The following is a 22345-nucleotide window of genomic DNA, read 5'->3' as shown; positions in this document are numbered from 1 at the left end:
AAAATGATACAACCATTTTGGAAAATAATATGGCACTTCCTCAGAAAGCTAGAAATAGACATACCATTCGATCTAGCAATTCCACTCCTAGGAATATATCCTAGAGAAATAAGAGTTGTCACTCGAATAGACATATGCACGGCTATGTTCATGATAGAATTGTTCACAATAGTAAAACGATGGAACAGCTTATATCTGGAGAGCAGTTTGACAAGTATTTCAAAAGTCTTAAAAAAGCCCTTACCCCAGTAGTAATTCCACTTCAGGAAATTTGATTGTAATGACATAAGCATAGATTTAGCTATAGGAATGTTCACTGTAGTGTGGCTTGGACAACAAAAATTTGGAAACCTCTTACATTAACAACAATGGGAAACAGTTTAAAAGGTTAAAAGAACTCCCATATAACCACCAAGGAGCCGTTAAAATATTGTAGATGAATATTTGATGTTCAAAAGGGAGATCCACAATAAATTTAAAATCTATATTAAAACATTGCTTTATACACACACATACACACATGCACACTCACACACATATACACAGGCCAGCGGTGCTAACAGAGTTTTTCTCTTGTGATGTATTTTTATTTTCTTATTGTTTATTTTTAAGAACAAAAGGAATAAAAGCTTGTAAGTTAGTAGAAAATGACTAAATGACAGTTAGAAAAAGGTGGCCCAGGGTAAAAGGAAGCCAGCTATATTTGCAGGGCTAATCACAAGGGTACTGCCTTTTCTCTACCCTGTGAAAGAAAAGTGTGAGTCTCCAGATCTCACCCAGAGAGGAATTTGTTTGGTTTGGACTTCATTCAGTGCATGAAGAAAACTCACTTATTCTCTTTGTTGAGTTACCCTTCAAACTCAAACCCAAAATACAAAAAGCACCCTGTTGAATAATGTCCTGCTTGCGCAAATTCTTAGTGACTTTGGTCTGTTGCTTTTTATTGTCGTGCCTGTTGTTTGCGTAGCAAACAAATCAACACTTAACAATGTAGCTAACAAAACAAAACAAGAAGGTGCCAGCTCTAGACACAGAGAGGTTTCTTGAGTGATGGACTTTCCATTGTCTGCCTCTGTGAGGTAGTAGTAATTGTTGTTAGTTGCCATCAAGTTGGCTCCAACTCATGGCGAACTTATGTATAACAGAATGAAACATTGTCCGGTCCTGTGCCATCTTCATGATTATTGGTATATTTGAGTCCATTGTTGCGGCTATTGTATCAATCCATCTTCGTTTTCACTGTTACTCTACTTAACCAACCATAATGTCCTTTCCTGATGATGTGTCCGAAGTAAGTGAGATGAAGTTTCATCATCTTTGCTTCTAAGGAGCATTTTTGTTGCATTTCTTCTAAGACTGATTTGTTTGTTTTTCTGGAAGTCTAGGGCATGTTTAATACTTTTCACCAACACCACAATTTGAATGCGTTAATTCTTCTTCTGTCTTCCTTTTTCACTGTTAAGCTTTCACATGCCTTTGAGGCAATTGAAAAGACCATGGCTTGGGTCAGGTGTACCTCAGTCATCAAAGTGACATCTTTGCTTTTTAAAACTTTAAAGAGAACATCTGTAAAAGGAAGGGGAATGGGTGTTGATGCCAACCCAAGTGAATATTATTTTGAGCCACAGAATTTAAGAAGCTGTGTACGTAGGAGCACTGTCAAGGTTGGCTATAGTTCTGATCTGGTAAAAAGAACACAGAATATGACACACATTCCTAAAGATAATACAATTTCCTTGTGTTTTATAACATGAAACATTTCACATGTGTCATCTTAAATCCTCAGAGAAAATGGTGAGGAAGAAAAGGGCAGAATTATTTTTCTTCCTCTCCCAGTGTAGACACTGAAGCACAAAGAATTTAAAGTGATTTGTCCAAAGTCATATAGTATTTTTAAGGGCTGGAGCAAAGTTTTGTGAAGTCTCAGAAATGGGGCTGTTTCCACCTGTGGTTTTGAACTCACTCATTCGCAATGAGAGGGAAGGTGTATGAGGGAGCTTTGAATGTCAGAGGAGGGGAGTAGAATGGAAGATGGGAGAAATGAGAATAATAAAAAAACATCATATTCTATTTGGGGTGGCATAAATTTTTAGTGGAAAGCAGTCTGACAAATATTTCAAAAGTCTTAAAAACATCCTTACCCTAACCCAGTAATTCCACTTCATGAAATTTAATTCCTTGACTCTGCTCCCTCATACTTCAAATCCAGTCCATCAGCTAAATCTTGTTGGCTCGTCTTTTAAAATATCCTCAGAATGTGACTATCTCTCATTCTTTAACCACAAACCCCCTGGTCCAAGCCCCATCTCTTCCACTGGCTTCCTAATTGGCTCACTGCCGCTATGCTGCCCCTTAAGGAGTCCATAGCATAACCAGAGTGGTTTTTTAAAACTGTCAGTCAGATGAAGTGTGCTCTTGCTCAAAATCTTCCTGTACTAGTTCCCTAAGGCTGCTGTAACAAACTGCCACAAACTGGGTGGTTATAAGAACAGAAATATATTGCCTCGTGTTTTTGGAGGCTGGGAGTCTGAATTCAGGGTGTCAGCCATGTTGATTCCTTCTGAGGCTCTGAGGGAGAATCTGTTCCATGCCTCTCTCTGAGCTTCTTGTGGCGGGCAGGGTTACTTGTGCTCCATGGCTTGGAGATTACTCACTCCAGTCTCTGTCTCTGTCTTCACATAGTCGTCTTCCATCAGTGTCCCTTCTCCTCTATTATAGACATGAGATATATTGGATTAAGACCCACCCTACTCCAGTGTCACCTCATGTTAACCTTACTGATAACATCTTCAAAGACCCTACTACCAAGCAAGGTCGCTTTGACAGGTACTGGGGGTTAGGACTTCAACATATCTTTTGGGGGGACACAATTCCATCTATAACACCTTCCAGGGCTCTCATCTAAGTCAGAATAAATACCCACAAGGCCCCACCTGGTTTAGCAATCTGCTGCATACCTGAGTTCATACTCTCACACCAGAGCCTTTAGACTCCGTGTTCTCTGCTTGGAAGGTTGTTTGTCTAGTGTCTTCATGATAAATGCCTTCACTTCTTTTAGTTCTATGCCCAAATGTCACCTTATCAGAGAGGCCATTGTCCACCCACATGAAAAAAAACACAGTTACTAGCACTTTTTTTTTTTTTTTTTTGCCTTGCCATATTTTTCCTTCCTCCTTTCACAGCTCTTATACCCATAGTGCTGTTGTTAAGCGCCATTGAGTCCACTCCAATTCATAACGACCCTATTGGAGCCCATTGTTGCAACCACTGTGTCACTCCATCTCATTGAGGGTCATCTCGAATGAGTTAGTTCTTCCTCAGTCTTCCTTTTCTTTTTTGCTGGCCCTCTATTTTACCAAGCATGATGTCCTTCTCCAGGGATTGGTTCATCCTGGAAACATGTCCAAAGAAAGTGAAATAAAGTCTCACTGTCCTAGCTTTCAAGGAGCATTCTGGCTATACTTCTTCAAAGACAGATTTGTTCATTCTTCTGGAAGTCCATGGTACATTCAGTATTCTTTGCCAAAACCATAATTTAAATGAGTCAATTCTTCTTTGGTCTTCTGTTTTCATTGTCCAGCTTTTGTATGCATATAAGGTGACTGAAAATACTATGGCTTGGGTCAGGAGCACCTTAGTCTTCCAGGTGACATCTTTGATTTTTAGATTTAAAGAGGTCTTTTGCAGCAGATTTGCCCAATGCAACATGTGGCTTGATTTCTTGACTGCTGATTCCATGGGTGTTGATTGTGGATCCAAGTAAAATGAAACCCTTGACAACTTCAATATTTTCTGTGTTTATCATGATGTTGCTTATTGATCCAGTTGTGAGGATTTTTGTTTACTTTATGTTGAGGTGTAACCCACACTGAAGATGGTAGTCTTTCATCTTCATCAGTAAACGCTTCAAGTCCTCTTCACTTTCAGCAAGCAAGATTGTGTCATCTGTTAATGAGTCTTCCTCCAATCCTGATGCTATGTTCTTCATATTGTCCAGTTTGTCAGTTTATTTGCTCAGCATACAGATTGAATAAGTATGCTGAAAGGATGCAACCCTGATACACACCTTTCCTGAATTTAAACCACGCAGCATGCCCTTGTTCTGTTCAGTTGACTGCCTCTTGATCTATGTATGGGTTCCATATGAGCACAGTTAAGTGTTTTGGAATTGCCATTCTTTGCAATGTTATCCACAATTTGTTACAATCCACACAGTTGATTGCCTTTGCATTGTCAATAAAACACAGGTAAACATCTTTCTGATATTCTCTGATTTCAGCCAAGCCCATCTGACTTCAGCAATGATATCCCTTGTTCCATGTCCTCTTCTGAATCTAGTTTGAGTTCCTGGCAGTTCCCTGTGAATGTACGGTTGCAGCTGTTTTTAATTATCTGTAGTAAAATTTTGCTTGCACAATTTCTGTCCTCAAAAGGCTTATGTCCTTGTGGAGGAGATAGAAAATAAACATATAAATACATAATATGTCAGATATACATATCCATATTACATAGCTCTTACCTGACATATTATGTATTTAATTGTTTATTTTCTGTCTCCTCCATAAATAAATACACTTTTGAGGGCAGAAACTGTGCTTTGCTCCCTGCTAAGTTCTCAGTACCCAGGACAGTGCCTGACACATAGTAGGCCCTCACTGAATGTTGAGTGAATGAATGCAAAGCAAGACAAGCAATAGAGCTCAGCCCAGAAGGTTGATTGCACATTCAAACCTATGGCTCTCTCACTTGAGATGTAAAGGCAATACTTTCAGCCTTCATCTCTATGTCCCCAATACCTGGCACACAGTAGGTGTCCAAGACTATTTGGGTCAATAAAAGGTGAAAAAGATACAATTAATGTACTTCTCCACCATCTTTCAGTTTGTCATATTGTGACTTGCTTGTTGCTATGATGCTGGAGGCTATGCCACCGCTACTTCTTTCACCAGCATGGTCACTCAAGGTAGACAAGAGCTTCCAGACTAAGTCAGAGTAGGTAGAAAGGCCTGGCCATCTACTTCAAAAAATTAGCCAGTGAAAACCTTATGGATCAAAACAGAACATTTTCCAACTCACTTGCTTTAGATATATCATTAGGAGGGATCAATCGCTAGAGGAGAACATTGTGTTTGGTGAAATAGAGGGCCTAGGAGGTTGAGGGAGACCCCTAGTGAGATGAATTGTCACAGTAGCCACAACAAGGGACGTGAACACATCAGTGATCTTGAGGATCATGCAGGACAGGGCAATGTTTTGTTTTGTTGTATGTAAGGTCATCATGAGTTGGAGTTGACTCAGTGGCAGTTATCTATCTACTGCTCTGTGGGGAGTGGAGTGCCTAGGTGGTGCAAACAGTTAACAAGCTTGACTGCTAATCAAAAGAACGACAGTTTGAGTCCACTCAGAGGCGCCTTGGAGGAAAGGCCTGCCAATCTACTTCTGAAAAATTAGCCATTGAAAATTGTATGGAGCACAGTTCTATTCTGACACAAATGGGTCGCTATGAGTTGAACTCAGCTTGACAGCCACTGGTTTTTATCTGGACAGTGGGTTTGGGAATGGGTAAAGCTAACAGGAGCAGATTTTACCTTTGTATACTTTAGTATTTTGTATATTTCTTTACTTTCATAATAAAATAGAAATATTTGTGTAATTAAAATAAACTAAGTGGAAAAGCAGGAGGATAAGCCCATAGCCAAAAAATGACTATTTGCCTTGCAGGAGATCATTATTTTGTCCTCAAAAACCTTTGAGTCATTCTATATAAAACAAGAGCTATAAATGAATAGCAAATATCAAAAAGGCTTTCTGAAGGTTAATTTCTGATTTTTTCAGTTATTTATTTTTTTAGTGGACTTATGTTTAGTGGTGTCCATTGTTTTCAGCTAATACGTACTGGTCATCTACTATGTGCCAGAATTGGGCTGGAGCACTGAACTGTGTGCATAAGGAGTGTGTGTGAAAGACGAAGTGCTTTCAACAGTGATCTCAAAAAATTGTATTTCAGTGATCTGATGTAATAGCTCTTTCATATTATTGCTAACTAGAGCATTCTTCCTAATTCAGAAATACATTTTAAATACTAAAAATCATATTTATAAATACAAATTGAAAACCAATATTGACTGGAGATATTTCTGTTAAAAGAGATTTTCATCTTTTGTTTTAAATTGTAAAAAAATCTCGATGTTGACTGTAATGCATCTAGTATGATTTATTGGTGAATGGGGGTTCATAAGTGTTTAGATGACAGTTTTTCTGTAAGGCCAAATATGGTTTCCACAAGCAGGGGTTCCTAGCAATCTCTCAAGGATGCTGGTACCATGTGAGATGATCTTCACTCTGGATCCTGGCATCATAGCTTACAGTAGCAATTATCATAGTCGTTTCTTCAGATTTTGACTTACATTAAATTCTGCCAATGATATTTTTCATAGCATTTCTTATGTCAGTGTACAGAAGGTAATTATTTTGTACTTAGATGGGTTGTATCATGAAGATAGATAACTGAAGACAAACTAAATATTAAATAATAAATTTTTAATTATGCAATAATGCTGATTATAAAAAGTTAGAATATCTAATTTTCTCAATTAAACTTTCTTAATGAAAATTATCTGTTAATTAAAACTACTGTTACCATTTTAATATTTATCTTTCTAGTCCATATTCATGTGTACACACACAAATACACTAAAATACATTATACTCTATACACTGCTTTAACTTCTTTAAGTTATCATGTAGATTTAAAAAAAAAATCTTTATTATTAAATAGCTCCAAATTTTTTGCTGTATGGGTTTACCACAATCAATCCAATTGCCTATGTTCGGAAATTTTGTAAGTACATTTTTGAACATCTGTTTCATGAGCTTCGATTTCTAGCAGGGGAAATTTTGGATTAAAATTTGCAAGCATTACATAAGCTTTTTAAATACATGTTGCCAATTATCCTCTAGAAAAATTATATTTTATATTCCCAATAGCAGAATACTGTGGTTTTAGGCAAATAATGAGTGCCTTCTATGTTTGCCAACTGCTCCCTCCTCCCTCAAGGTATTTTCGTAAGCACCGCTACGCCAATTTATTTTTACATGCTGCTATTAAAGAAAAAGATTAGCATAACATGCTTAGAAAAATACCTTGCAGGGTAAGGGAGCAGTTGGCAAACAAACATAGAAGGCATGCGTTATTTGTGTAAAAATATGGTATATGAGAGTTCACATTTGCCCAAACCTCAGCCTACAACTTGACTTTTCAAATCCTTGGCCAGTCTAATAGGGCCAGCATTCTATCATTCATATACTGATTTTTAGATCTTTGATAAATGGCAAATGGTCTGTTTACATCGATTTTATAATTATTATTGTGGCTTCTTTACATATTGGTAAGTATGAGCTCTTTATACAAGAGATATTAACCTATCGTCACGTGTCGCAAATGTATTTCCAAGTCTGACATTTACTTTTTATTGCTTGCCCTTTTATGCCAGCCTTTTCTCTCTTAATGACTGTCCTGTCTTGTTTCAGGAAAATCATGACTTCTTATACTTTGAAATGTAAAATACGTCATCTTCAGAGGCATATTGCTGCCTTAAGACTTCCAGATGCCATTCCATTCCCTTTTTGTGGTACTATTTTCTCTTTTCCTTATCCTTGTACAAATTGTCAGCAGGACTCTGCTGACGAGTCAGGATGAATAGCTTGCATGTGGCCATCCAACCCTCCATACCTTTACTTGCCCAATGATTGGATCAGCTTCTCAAAGACCACAGATAGCAGGACAGGTTGTTTTTCAAGCTCCAAATCCAGTTCTCAACCTCTAATAGACTCTAGTGTGTTTCTGCTCCTCCAGGAGGGTATGTCTTTCTCCTCCTTCATTACCGGGTCCTCTTGTTCTCCAAACTGAGGTAGGCCATGCAAACCTACAATTCTCAGCAGGCATCACCACCAGTGTCCTTCCCATCTCTTTCCCCCTTGTCTCTTCTCTTCTCAGAAGGCACTAGGAAATGTCTATTTTGCTTCCTCTGCTGTCTTCCCAACTGCTTCTTAGGATTCTCAATCACTGCCTGGATGTAGAAATGTGTCAGGGCTAGACAGTAGGGGTAGCAGGTCAGGTGAGAAGAGTGAGGGGAAGCAGGAACATCCATGCTTTGATAGCCCCAGAGAGAAGCAAAAGAGGGACAGAGAAGGCCAACTGCCCTGTGTTCTGGTCAACATTCGCACTCCACCTGTGCAAAGACCCAGAGAAGCCTCTTACTTTTTCCATGCTCTCTTCTCTTCATGATACAATGTTAGGTAAGCTATGAGATGAAGACTGAGGAGGATTTCTCTTAATCTACATCTTTCTATCTTATAACTAGCACCAGTTCTTCAAAGCTTTGGAGCATCCTCAGTGGAGACTTCTGTTTTTCATAGCTGTTTTTGAGAAAAAGTAGGGAAATGATGAAGTGCAAGTCACCGCTAATATCCATCTTGGATCGCCAAATGAGCTCTGGACCTTTTCTCCCAACCCCTAAGTAATGGTTCATATTTTTAGAAGATTCTCACTGTGAAAAGGAGAGACTGTGTCACGGCCATTATGAGCTATCTAGGGCACAGGTAAGACAGAGAGTAGCAATGCGTGTGCCACACACTTTGAAAGGATCTTTGTGTAAGGGAAACTATGCAATATGCAGCCGAAAATACTTGCTTCAACACTGGAGGGGGAAAAGAAAAGTACCTGTAAGAAACAACATGTTCAGGAAGGTAAGGGGCAGGTTTCAACCTCTTAGTATAGGAGAAAAAAAAACTAACATTTGAGCACTGTCACATGTGCATTAGTTATTTATTGTTTCATAACAAATGGCCCCAAAACTTAGTGGCTTAAAGTGACAATATAGTTATTATCTTGCACATTTTCCTGATCTGGAATTCAGAAGCAGCTTCACTGCGTATATCTGACTCAGGGTCTCTACTGAGGTTGCAGTCAGATGTCACTTGGGCCTGCAGCCATCTGAAGGCTTGCCTGGGGGTAGAAGATCCTTTTCTGAGTGGTACATGGTAATGGATGTTGCTGGGAGTCTCCAAGTTCCTTTCCATTGAATCTTGTCCACAGGACTGCTTGAGTTTCCTCATGACATGGTGTTGATCCAAGGGAACAAAGCAGAAGCTTTGATGCCTTTTACAACTGACCCTCAGAGGTCACATACCATCACTTCTTCCATACTCTCTTCATCACATAAGACTACCCCAATTCAACGTAGGAGAAAACTACACAAGTACATGAATACCAGGAGGTGAAGGTCATTGGAAGCCATCTTGGAGAATGGCTACCAAAATACACCAGATCTTCTGTATAATTTTTTAAATTCTTACCTACCTTTTGGTGACATATGGGAACGAATGAAGAACAGAAAGTGCTAATGACTTAGGTTTTAAACTCAGAACCATCTGGCACCAAAGCCCATTTTATGCCTATGGCACAGCGAGCTTCAGAGGAGGTAGCTATGTTTACATCACTAGAACTCTGAAGAAGGGGAATGAGGCAGTAATACTCCCAACATAGCATTGCTTGCTGGGGATAGTAAAATGCCTGAGTGGGGCTTTACTACCAAGGTCAGTCAAGTTCCCTTTGTGGTGTGAGCGCATACGGAAGATAGGAATGGAGATGATGAAACTGCCTGAGCTGACTGGTTTTGGAATGAGCTGCATGTTGGATGGGCAGGAAAGGTTGAGTGGTATAGAATAGAAAAGAGTAAATGTGTTGGGGAAAAGGCTCGTGCAGTCCACATTCATCAGTGATCACTTTAAGGCGAGGCTGGCCCTGTGGTTATGGGGTATAGGAGGGTGTGTGTCATTAATGAGAAAGATAGTTTCAATGAAATTGTGTGTAAGACTAGAGTGGGGCTGGGATTGGGATATCAACTGAATCCAGATAGGTAGACTTACCTGGTAATCATCTCGGAGAACAATTAAAGGAGCAGTTCCAGGGTGTCTGGGGTGTGGTAGTGCCTTGAAGGACCCACCTGACACCAAGCTAGTCGCAGGGAACAATCTTGAAATGGACCCATGACTTCTCTTCCACATCAGTACTCTTTGGAAGTTAGACTTGTTCTGGAAAGAACTCCTCTCCTCTTTTCAGATGTTTTACATTTGGGGGGCTAAGTGAGTTTTAACTGTGGTTTGTTTGATGATTATCTGTTTGGGAAAAACAGCACAAGCCCCTGAAAAGTTTCCCATGAAGAGTGCCTTCTGAGACCTGCTTGGCTGGTGTGGAAGCTGGTCTGTTAGAGGTAACCGCACAGATGCGTCTCCATTACCTGCTGTAGGCTTTAGAGAAAATAGTCTTTAAATGGAAACAGATTGAGAGGGCAAATGGCAAACCTTTCACTCTTGAGCTCTTCTTCCGCATTAACCAAGACAAAAAGGCAGGCCTGAAAATCCCTTCACAAGAACTGCCAATGACACGACTTCATTTTAACATATTACAAGTCCTTACGGGCACATGCCTGATTTCATTTTTTCATCTGAGTTTCTGATGTACAGGAACCAACTGCAACTTTTACTGTGGCCGATGTCTGAAAATCAGGCTCTGGGTTTTGAAGTGCACCATCAGTGGAGTGTGTTCTTTTCATCTTTGTTCTCTAAATCTACTTTTTATTTGCCTGCATAAAGGAAAGAGAGTTCCTTTAATGTTGTGTGGATAAAAGCCACAAGAAAGAGATAAAGCATGGAGCATGTACTGGGCCCTTAGGGCTAGACAGAGCAAGGGGTTTTAGACGGCTCTTTTCACCAAAGAAAGGCGCTTTGCTAGTTTAGACAATTACAGACAACACAACTGTGGCTTAATTTGCATTAATTGAGGTCTATCCCATTGTGTAGAAGGAGATTTCAGCAATGACAGGTTAAAACTGATGTGCATCTATAACCCACAGCCAAACGGATGACTGTTACATCTATAGGAAAACAAATAGCTTCAATGTTGTTTTAAAGCTATTTGCTTTTAGCCCTAGAGATTCATCAGAATCACTAGGTTTTGCTTAAAGCAGACAGCGTCTTTGTATCTTCTTTCTGCTTGCTCCAAATCCTTTATCAAAGGCCAAGAGTGTAGTGCCCTTGGCATGATGTGTGACCAGCTGTGTGTATATATTCCACTTCAGCCACCACCTTGGCGTGGATATAATGGGCCTGGTTGCGGATATTTCCATTGCCTCCTCCCTTGTTGAAATTTATTCCATTAGTCTTACTTACTAGTTTTAAGAGCAGCAGGTAGAATAATTCAACCCTATTCTTGTTAAGTTTAGGAATGTGTTTTTTCACATGACATCAGCAATAACCACAGAGGAGAATTTTATTAAGGTAGACAAAGGCCTCCATTTAGGTCTTTTAAGCTCCAAAACTGAGTTAAGTGGGATGAGATCATTTTCCACAGGGAGAAATCAGTGAGCCTTCACATTGCTTTTTGGATGTCTTACTTTGTCATGAAGCTTTGAACATCTACCCATTGCATCGATGGACAAATAGAGACTAGTGAGACCCTAAAGTAAGGCAACCCAAGGGGGAAGTTCCTTGTAAAAGAATCCAGGAGAATTTTCTAACACGCCTATTAAAAACTAAATGGAAAACCAAGCCCCAGTAACTTTTACCTTTCTTTTAAATTAAGAAGAAGCTATTTTGACATTTGTATAGCCCCAGAGATATCTCACACACATGAGCTGAGCTTTTGAAGTATTATTGGACATGCTCCATTGAGTCTTAAGGCTTGGACAGTGTTTATCAGAAAAGCAGAACATTCAACACATTTCTCTGGAAATCACGCTAGTGAAATCCAGGCTGCTCTGTGAAAGCACCCTTGCCTTGCCTTCTCTCAAGCCTTATTCACATGCTCAAGTAAACACACCACATCGAAGGACTCAGACCACAAACAAAAGTCATGGGGAGGCCCCTATAGAGGCTGAAACATTCCCACATTTCCATATTTCCAGATTTGGGGTTCTCCCAAACGTTCTGCTTCTGTCAGTACGCCTTTTTAAGCAGAGAGATTTGTTGCTGGATAATTCTAAATGACCATCACATACTAACAAAGCCATCCTATTTAAACGTGGGCAGATGATATAGAAAATGGGTGGTTCGGGCAGATTTCATGAGGTCTAATAAATCTTCAGTAAATTAAAGCTCATCCCCCACTCCTCCCCTGGCCCGCTCTTTGTCTTGCTAATACACATTAGGCCCTGCCTGGCTTCACACTTTCAGGCATTTCAGAGGTGAGGCCCTTACTAAGCTGCAGATGTGGATGCAGAGGAGACCTTTGCCCCAAATGTTACCCATTAACATCAGCGTGGCCTGCAGAAGAATTTTACTGTGACTCTCCAGCCTCAAAAGAGCTCCCAAGTAGCAACCTGGCAACTTAAAGGGACTTGAAGAGATATTGGAAAGAAATAGAGGAGGCCAACGTCGATCTCTGTTTAAAAACTATAAGTTCTTGGCTCGTTGACTTAAAATATTCAAAGAAAGAGAAAGAGGCATGGTCTTTTAAATTATAAAAGCAATACATTTATAGTATTAAAAAAATTATAGCACAGAATGGTATAAAGGGAAAAGTTAATTACCCTTTTTCCCTACACTTTGATAATTAATGTTAAATTTTTCGTCTATCCTTCAAGAAAATTTCTAAGCATGCGCAAGCTTATGATCACCTTTCAAAAAGACATACGAATGAGATCAGACTGTTCATCAGATTTCTTTATTCACAACAAGTTGCAAACTAGGAAAATATACATGATACAGGATTACTTTCTTAATACACAAAGTAAAACTAACCAGCTGCTGTCCAGTCAATTCTTACTCATGACGAGCCCATGTCTGTCACAGCAGAACTGTGCTCCATGGAGTTTTTAACAGCTGATTTTTTTGAAGTAGATCACCAGGTCTTGCTTCCGAGGCACTTCTGGGTGGACTTGGACCTCCAACCTTTTGGTTAGCAGTGATCTCATTAATGTTTGTACCACGCAGGGACTCCCAATACATAAATTAGTCAATAAGAAACTCAATTAAAAAAAAAAAATGAATAATGGTCCTACAGAAAAATAGGCAAGATATATAAAGCAACATCCTACAGGAAAATAATAATAATAATAATAATGGCAAACAATGAAGTGTCTACAAAGTTGAATAAATCTAATAGTAGACAATGGGCTACCATTTTTCTCTATCAAATCGGCACAAATTTATAAGCTTACTAATACATGGTGTTATCAAAGATACAAAGATGTAGATATGTTCTTACAATTCTGACAGGAGAAATATATGTTTCTGGACAGCAGTTTGGCTAATGTCAACAGGAAAAACTCACATCACCTTTGACTCGGCAACTCCACTGTTGGGGTATATCTATTGGATAGATCTTTGCACACTCCTACAAATATATGTACCAGAACGTTCGTTGAAAACAATTGTAATAGAAAAAAAGGGGTGAGGGAGAATCTAGATGTGCAGAAATAAGCTGTTTTTGTTGGTTGCCATCTAGTCAGCTCCACCTCATGGCAACCCCACGTTTAAAGATGGCATGAGGGTGGCATCTGACCTCCTCTGACTTCCCAAGCGGGAAGGAGAATAAAGATCAACAGCCCAAGGCTGATTCCTCTGAGGTGTAGGTCAGACAAGCCTCCTCTCTCCAACACCTTTACCAATTCTGACACCAACTATCCCTCCCATGGCACTCTCTGCTTCTCTGCTGAGTTTGATAATTCATTGCAATGACCACCCAGAACTCACAGACCATACTTACAGTTATGGGGTTTATTAGGTAAGTAACAGGTTACAATTGAGGTTCAGGAACGCTCAGGATACAGTTCTTCCATCAGGACAGCCTCTTCATAGCTGTGCCCACAGGCACGCCTTTCTCTGGCGCAGGGCCTCTGCCCTGCTTGGGCAAGTGTTAAAAAGCTCTTTTAGCTCTACCAATAAGTGCCTCGAGACACCACACTCTGCCAGTAAGCATCAGTTCGAAGGCACTCAGTTCTAGTTCCATAGGTCAGCAAACCTAGCTCCACCAAGTGCTCAGAGGCACCCTGTTCCTCCAGCAAGCCTCCTGCCCCATAGCACTCAGCTTTCTCGCTCTATGGGCTGGGAAGCCCACCGTGCCATTTTCTGCTGGTCTCCTGTTTTTGCAGCCATTTCTCTGCTGCCACTTCTTCCCATCTTCAGTGTTACAGCTAGCTCGTGCTCTCTCTCTCTCTCTCGGTCTCCTGGAGTTTCTCAGTGCAGGGATCCCAGGTCCAAAGGACATGCTCTACTTTTGGCTCTTCTTCCTTGGTGGTGGTGAGATCCTCTCCTCCTTGCCTGTGGGATGGCTCATTTTAAGTCTATCGGGACGGCAAAACTGACCAATCCCTTTGGTGGGCCACAATTACCTTATTTTCACAGTCCCACCCAATCACTTGGGTGGGAATTACAAGACCATGGTGAGAAAGGCTACCCAAAAGTGATTCATCACACTTCACCATGTATGACAGAATGAAATGTTGCCTGGTCCTGCACCATCTTCATGATCATTGGTATGTTTGAGTCTATTGTGGTTATTGTGTCAATACAACTCATTGAGAGTTTCCCTCATTTTCACCAACCCTCTACTTTACCAGATGTGATGTTCTTTTGTAGTGATTGGTCATTCCTGATGATGTGTCCATAGTAAGTGAGCCGAAGACTCACCATCCTCGTTTCTAAGGAACACTGTGGTTGTATTTCTTCTAAGATTGATTTGTTCATTCTTGTGACAGTACCCAGTATATTCAATATTCTTCACCAACACCATAATAAATAAAGGATAGTTTAAACAAAATATAGAATCTCTATGCAATGGAATTCTATGCCTCTGTTCAGAATAGAGTGTATCCACAGGGCAGTATGAAAAACTGCCCACTGTATAATGTAAAGAACTTTTATTTCCAGAGTTTCTCTCAGAGAAGATAATTTGCCCTCATATCACATACGTATTGACTACCATTCCATGGTGTCCTCCCAACTTGGTGGTGAGGAGAGCTGACCTTGAAGTCAGACTTCTTGGGTCAAAATCTCATGTCTATCACTTTCTGTCTGTGTGGACTTGGGCAAAATCCTTAAACTCTCTAAGCCTTAAAAATCTATAAAACAACGATGATACCACTTTCCTCACAGCAGGGTTGTATTAAACAAAATAATGAAGGTAAAGTGCTAAGTACAGTACCTTGCCATAAGGTGTTCTATAAGCGCAAATAGTCACTATACTCTATCCTAGGTTTAGAAGAGTTTTCTGGCAGGGATGCTGCTGTTGGTAAGAGGAGATTGTGCACCTGAAAAACCATATAAGGCAGGAATATGTAAGTAAGTGTCAAAGGAACATCTGATTTCTTAAAGTGCTCAAAGGTCATAAGACAGATATAGCCCTATGAGTAGGGGTGAAGTAGAAAATCTCCATTAAAGGGATAAGAACTAGGATAGGTCTTACCTGCTTGTTAAGATTTGGCCAGGTGTATATGAGGAAAGAAGGGAGAGGATATTCAAGAGAGGGGAATCTTATGAACAGAAGAGCAACGACTGGGAATCAGGGGAGGAGGGAAAGTCTGACTAGAGTCTTAGGAGATGGGGTGGGTGTTATTTTTAATATCCTGCTATTCTGTTTTGAAAGGGGCATTGGTGATTCAGTGGTAGAATTCTTATCTTCCATGCAGATGATCCCGGTTCGATTCCTGACCAATGCAGCTCATGCACAGCCACCACCTGTCTGTCAGTAAAAACTTACTTGTTGCTATGATGCTGAACAGGTTTTAGCAGAACTTCCAGACTACGATAGACTAAGAAGACAGGCCTGTTGGTCTATTTCCGAATATCAGCCAATGATCCCTATGGATCACAACGGTCTCATCCGCAATGGATCAGGGGGTTGGCACAGGACCAGGCAGCATTCCATTCTGTTGTTCATGGGGTCATCATGAGTCGGGGCTGACTCATGGTCAGCTAACAACAACATTCTGTTTTGAATTCACATTTCAGGTCACTATAGAGAGAATAAGTTAGGATAATCAGAAAAGTTTCCTGTGTCCTCAGAAGAAATATAGCTACTGAAGACACTCCCTACCCACCTAAAATTCCCACCCACTCGGCCCCACAGCAGGGCTTCTGCAGGACAGATTGATGTCACCAGCAATGGGGTTGTCTTGACAAGTTTCATTAATTCAACAATGAATGATGCCTCAGCTGGTGCCAGGCAATGAGCTTACTTTGAGAGAGACAGCGGTGCATGCTCCAGGAACAGAGTCTTGTCCTCATGGAAATCTGTGGGGTTTTGCTCTAACTCAATAAATTCTATGTGCTACAATTTTGGTTTGGAAGTCTAAGCCCATATCCCCTAGTAACTCTTTCTGCACCTGCCTCTGTCTACAAATTGGGCTTCTGGCTTCCTCTGCCGGCTGGAAAGGTTCAGCTGCAGTGGACAGTGCCTCAGCCTCACCACCCAAAAAACAAACACACAACTTTGAGACCACTTTCAGGTGAGACTCTGAAGGGAACTCACCCCCTCCCCCACTACACACTCACACCTCAAGTTACTGAGTTCTCTTCACTGAACAAGATGTAAGCCACTCCTACCTTCTTTATCCTCTTGCCCCAGGCCTTTTCTCTTCTATCTTAAACTCCAACAACCTTGTTCCTTCACAAGTATTTCCACTGTGCCTTCTGCAACTTTGTCTGAAAGTAAACAAATCCCCACACTTTATCTTATCACAGTATTTCCTCAATGTCCCCTGCTGGGCTACAGCTAAGAAGCCCACAGGTCATCATTTCAGGCAATCTTGCAAATGTCATAAATTCCCCTGTTCCTCTGTTCTTCCATTGTACCCAACCAGGGAGACCCCGAGTCTGGGAGTGCCTAACCAAAACTTCTCAGGGCCAATCTGAGCCCTGAGACAGACAACGGGGTTGACGGATGAGCAAGAATGTAAAGTGAATTCACCAGGGATTGATTTGTTCTGCTTTCTTCAGTAACTATTTTCATACTATTGCCGCTGCCTCAAACTTCAACTTGCGCACCCACCAAAACTTTCCTGGGGATATAAAAAGCCACCAGACAAACACCAATTCACATGATTGTTGTTATTAGCTTCTGTCAGGCTGACTCATGGTGACCCCAGATGCAACAGAATGAAACGCTGCCTGGTCCTGCACCATCCCCATGTACAGTTGCAGAGCAGACCATTGTGATCCAGTGTTTTTTTTTAATAATATTTATTTTATTTTTGGTGAAACAGTACAGGGCAAAGACATGTACCCATTCAACAATTTCTACACGCACAGTTCGTTACATTCTTCACTTTGTGTCAGCAATCTTGCTATTTCTACTCACATGCTTTTATCACCTTTAACTTACTCCCCTAGTCTTCTCATCTATACTGTAGATTTACTGTTTTCATTTTGGTCTCATATATATAATCTTTTAAGAGACCACATTACTCAAGGCAAATGTTCCTTATTAATTGAACTAAATTATTGTTTAGTCTAAAGATGTCTTCAGGGGATGTTGTTGTTAGGTGCCGTTGAGTTGGTTCTGACTCATAGCAACCCTATGTACAACAGAATGAAACACAGCCCAGTCATGTGCCATCCTCACAATCCTTGCTATGTTTGAGCCCATTGTTGCAGCCACTGTGTCAATCCATCTCATTGAGGGTCTTCCTCTTTTTTGCTGACCCTCTACTTTACCAAGTAAGATGAATTCATAGGACAGTTTTGGTTAAAGGTTTAAAGACTATTGCAGGACAATAGTCTCGTGGGTTCCTCCACTCTCAGTGGGCCCAGTAAGTCTGGAATCTTTAAGAATTTGAAGTTCCATTCTACATTTTTCTCCTTTTGATCAGTATCCACTGTTGTGGTTGTAATCAAAATGATTGGTAAAGGTAGCCAGGCACCATCTTGAGGAGGCAGTAGTTCACAGATGCAGTTAGTCCTATAGTCCATCTCCTTCTTGGATTCCTGGGTCTCCTTCAGTCCATAGGGTTTTTGTTGGCTGATTTTCATAAGCCGATCACCAGGGTTTTCTTCCTAGTCCATCTTAGTCTGGAAGTTGGGCTGAAACCTGTTTATAGCAACACAAAAGTCTCCACTGACAGGCCTGGTAATCTACTTCTGAAAATCAGCCAATGAAGAAGTGCATGGGCTAGGAATCGAACCAATCTCCAGCATGGGAGGTGAGAATCCTATCACTGAACACCAATGACTCACACAAATTCATATCACCAGCACTAAAATCCTTCTGTATCTGTACTCATCTTCTTTTCTCTCCAGGTACAGTGAAAACGTTTCCCCTCCTCCAATCCAAAACCAACCTCATCCTATTTTGCCTTCTCAGTGAGCTGGTTTCCCTTCTCACTCCTGTGCATTTTCAATCTTTCTGTCTTGCTCTCTCTCTCTCTTTGTTCTCCCTTTGGATTATTCCCCTCAGTATTCACACACGGTCCAGTTTCTCTCATCTTAATAAACTCTCACTGCATCCCACATCCCAACCTTTCCAAAACAGCTATAGATACACGCCATCTCCATTTCCTCCCCCATTCAATATTTCCACCTATCATTGTACTGAAACTGCCTTGTGAACCCACCTGGCCAAATTTGAGATATTGCTCTATCTTTCTGTTTGCACTTTCAGTTGATCCCTCTATCCTTCTTAGAACATTTTCTTCTCTCGGCTCCCATGACTCCAGGCTCTCCTCATTTTCTCCTATTTTTCTGGCCTCTACTCCTCAGTTGGCTTTTCTGACTCATCTTCTTCTACTCAATCTTTAGAAATTGGAGCTTGCCTTTTTTCTTACTCCCTAGGGAGAGTTACCAGTCATTTACATTTAAATATCTTCTATATCATAAATACTATTTGTTATTACCACCATTAATAATAAAACTAATAGTACAATTTAGCAAGTTCTTTACATACATTAGCTTACCAATCACTTATCACAAGAACCCTATACTAACACTGTCTCCTTTATATAAAAAAGGAAATAGGCACAGAATGGTACAATAATTTGCCTAAAGTCACATAATAAATTGTGGAATTGGGATTCAAACTCAGACTACCTAGCATACAGCTTGAAATATAGTTGGAAATCAATAATTGTTGAATGAATAAATAGGGAAGGAATGATAGCATACCAAAAGTAGAAGCAGCAAAGTCTTGAGCAAGGCCTAAATCAGTGCTTCTCAGATTGGAGTCTCCAGACCAGTTAATGCTGATGTTGTTTGTCCCAGTGCTTTTAGGCAATGGTTTGATCTGTAAAATGTAAATAATTTCTGTCAAAGAAGATCATTGACATAATTAAATTGCAACATCTATGAAAACAGAGTGCCCTGTAAACAGCTGACACTCAATAAATGCAGATGTTTTTCCTTTGTCTCCATTGCTCCTCAGAAACTACTGCTATGCTCTTCAAAAGGCAACATTTAACAACTATTTAGGAAACTGGTATCTCCACTGAGATTCTCATGAGCAGGAAGTGAAATTAAAGACCTTTCCTTGACAGAAAAGGAATACATGGGGTCTTTTAGGACTATTTCACCCAATGTTTGGAACAAACAAACAAACTTTCTTTGTTCTCTCTTTTCAACTGGATCTCAGTTTACAAGTAATCTAGGACATCTAAGCAAAATCTAAACCCTTCTAAGCAGATAATTGTTCCCCCAGCAACTGTCAGTATTTCTGGAAAAGGAGAAGATCAAAAACTAAAAGGATTTTCTCCATTAAAGCTCCTGTATACGATCCCTTATATTGCATCTTGTTGGGTAGTTACAAGCCATAGGCTAGCAGCCTACATCTGTTTCTGAAAGATTGGGTGTGTGTGTGTGTTTTGTTTTCCACTGTTAGTCTTGTCAGACTCCAGCTTCCAAATTTATGGGGGGAAATACTGATAAGTAATGGCTTTAGGAAATGTTGGCTAGAAATATGACCTCCTTTGTGGGGGTCTTGCCATCAGTTAACTACTAATTTAAGATAGAGCAAAGGGAAATAAATTCAGATCCCAGTGACAAAAATGGCCCGTAAGGTCTTTCATCTTTGTTGTTAATGCTAACGGCTAATAAGGGCTGCAGAATCTTCAACCGAGCACCGTCATTTTTATGGCAAAGGGCAAATGGAACACTGGTGTTTTAAAGCTGAACCACTCCAGTGATTGTTTGCTCTGTCCGATTCCCACTGCCTCAGTTCATATTACCACCTCTTCCCTCACTATTGCTTCTCATCATGTCGTCTGCTGTCCAAACTCTTCCTTTCACAAGAAAACATGATTACTAACATCCTTGGTCCAGTTACGAGTTCCTGGGTGGTACAAATGATTAACACACTCACTTGCTAACCAAAAGCTTAGAGGTTTGAGTCTACTCAGAGGTGCCTTGGAGGAAAAGCTAGAAGAGCTACTTTGGGAAAAATCGGCCTTTGAAAACTCTGTGGAGCACACACATGGGGTCACCATGAGTCAGAATCAACTCAACAGCAACTGGTTTTTTGGTCTCCATTAATTTCATTCAGTGAGAGAACATTCAAAGGACATAGCCAGCATCTGGCATTTCTACTTCTATAATGAGTTATTGAAAGTGAGATATTAGGAGTTCCGGCAAAATGGCGCTCTAGTCAGAAGCACCACGCTGTCCCTCCACAGCAAAGATCCGAAAAACTAAACCAAACAGAGAATAGAACAATCCTGAAACCCTAAAACATCAAATGAAGAGATAAAGAACTCAGCCAAGCATCAAATGGAATGAGAAAACTGACAGAGAATGGAGAGCGAGGAGAGATTCATGCAGAGGTCCCCTACCAGCTAACGCAGGGCAGATCCACCATCTTGGACTCTTATCGGAGACCAGCAAACGGGGGAACGAGAAAGCAGCCTCACGGGGCGTCCAGCGGGAGACAAAACAACTGGTAATTTGCGGTGTGGGCTTTCCCACCCCTGACCCCTCTTCGCCCCAGCTTGGCCTCCTCTGCTTCCCGCGGCCACCGTCTCTTGACCAGGAAGCGCCGGCTGCTTGGATTCCACACACCCAAGCGGGCGGCTCTCTGGGTGCCATTTGTTGGCTGCTGGTGTTGCTTTTTTCCACTTCTTTTGATTTATTCCTTGCCTCTTGCCATCTCCCCCTCCTTTTGCTCGAGTGCCTCGCTCCATACGCCATCTTTGCTCTTCCTGAGGGGCTGCAGAGCACTGGCAATTTGTGATATACACTTTCCCACTCTCTATTCTTCTTCACCCATACTCGGCCCCCTCCGCTTCCCGTGGACACAGTCTCTTGTCTAGAAACACCAGCCCGCACTAGCTGGCTCTCTGAGTGCTATTTGTTGGCTGCTAGTTTGCTTTTTTTTTCTGCTTCTTTTGATTTCTCACTTGCCTCTCGCCACCTCGCCCTCCTTTCACTCGACTGCCTGGCTCCATGCGCCATCTTTGCTTTTTCCTCAGGGGCTGCAGAGCTCTGGCAATTTGTGATACACGCTTTCCCACTCTCTACCCTTCTTCACCCACACTCAAGCCTCCTCTGCTTCCCGTGGACACAGTCTCTTGTCCAGAAACACCAGCCCGCACTAGCTGGCTCTCTGAGTGCCATTTGTTGGCTGCTGGTGTTGCTTTTTTTTTTTTTCCTGCTTCTTTTGATTTCATGCCTCTCACCACCTCTCCCTCCTTTTGCTCAAGATCCTGGCTCCATGCGCTATCTTTGCTTCTTCCTGAGGGGCCACGGAGCTCCATTTGAGTGTGGAGCTGCTTCCCGGTCTGGGCTACCACATGGGTGGGTCCCGGGGCTTTTGTTCATTTGTTCGTTTTGAATTGTTTGCTTGTTTTCTTTTCCTTTTCTTGAGTAGGGAGCCCTTTCTGGCCAGACGGAGCTGCATGGCAAGGAACTCCCCTTCAGCTTCCACAGACGAGCAGAGGGATCTCTGAAGGCATTTCTTTCTTCATTGGTTATTTTTTTTCTGTTTTTTGGGGTGGGGGGGCCTTTCTTGTTCTTTTTTTTTTTTTCTTTTTAATTTGTTTTGTTGTCTTTTCCCTCTTTTTCCTCTTTTGTCTTACTTCATTTGCTCAGTTTCTCATCCCTCTATATCTTCCTTCTCTTTCTGATCCCTGAATACCAGGCATTGTATACCTCTACGCCTTCTAGCCAGGCTGTAATTGCAACACCTGACAGCGACTTCCCCAGGCCTCATAGCTGCATCCATGGGCTCCCTGGGAACTTTGTGGTTCTTTAACCTTTCTGATTTTTATTTATTCATTCTTTTCTTTTCTTCCTCTTCCCCTTTCTGTTTTTCTCCATTTCATAGTCCCTCATCTCTCCATTCCAATGGCAAGCTCCCCTAGCATTC

This window comes from Trichechus manatus, unplaced genomic scaffold (assembly GCF_000243295.1).
Source record: "Trichechus manatus latirostris isolate Lorelei unplaced genomic scaffold, TriManLat1.0 scaffold00040, whole genome shotgun sequence".
Taxonomy (NCBI): Eukaryota; Metazoa; Chordata; class Mammalia; order Sirenia; family Trichechidae; genus Trichechus; species Trichechus manatus.
The sequence above is the reverse complement of the archived record's forward strand: the minus strand, read 5'-3'. Positions refer to the sequence as shown.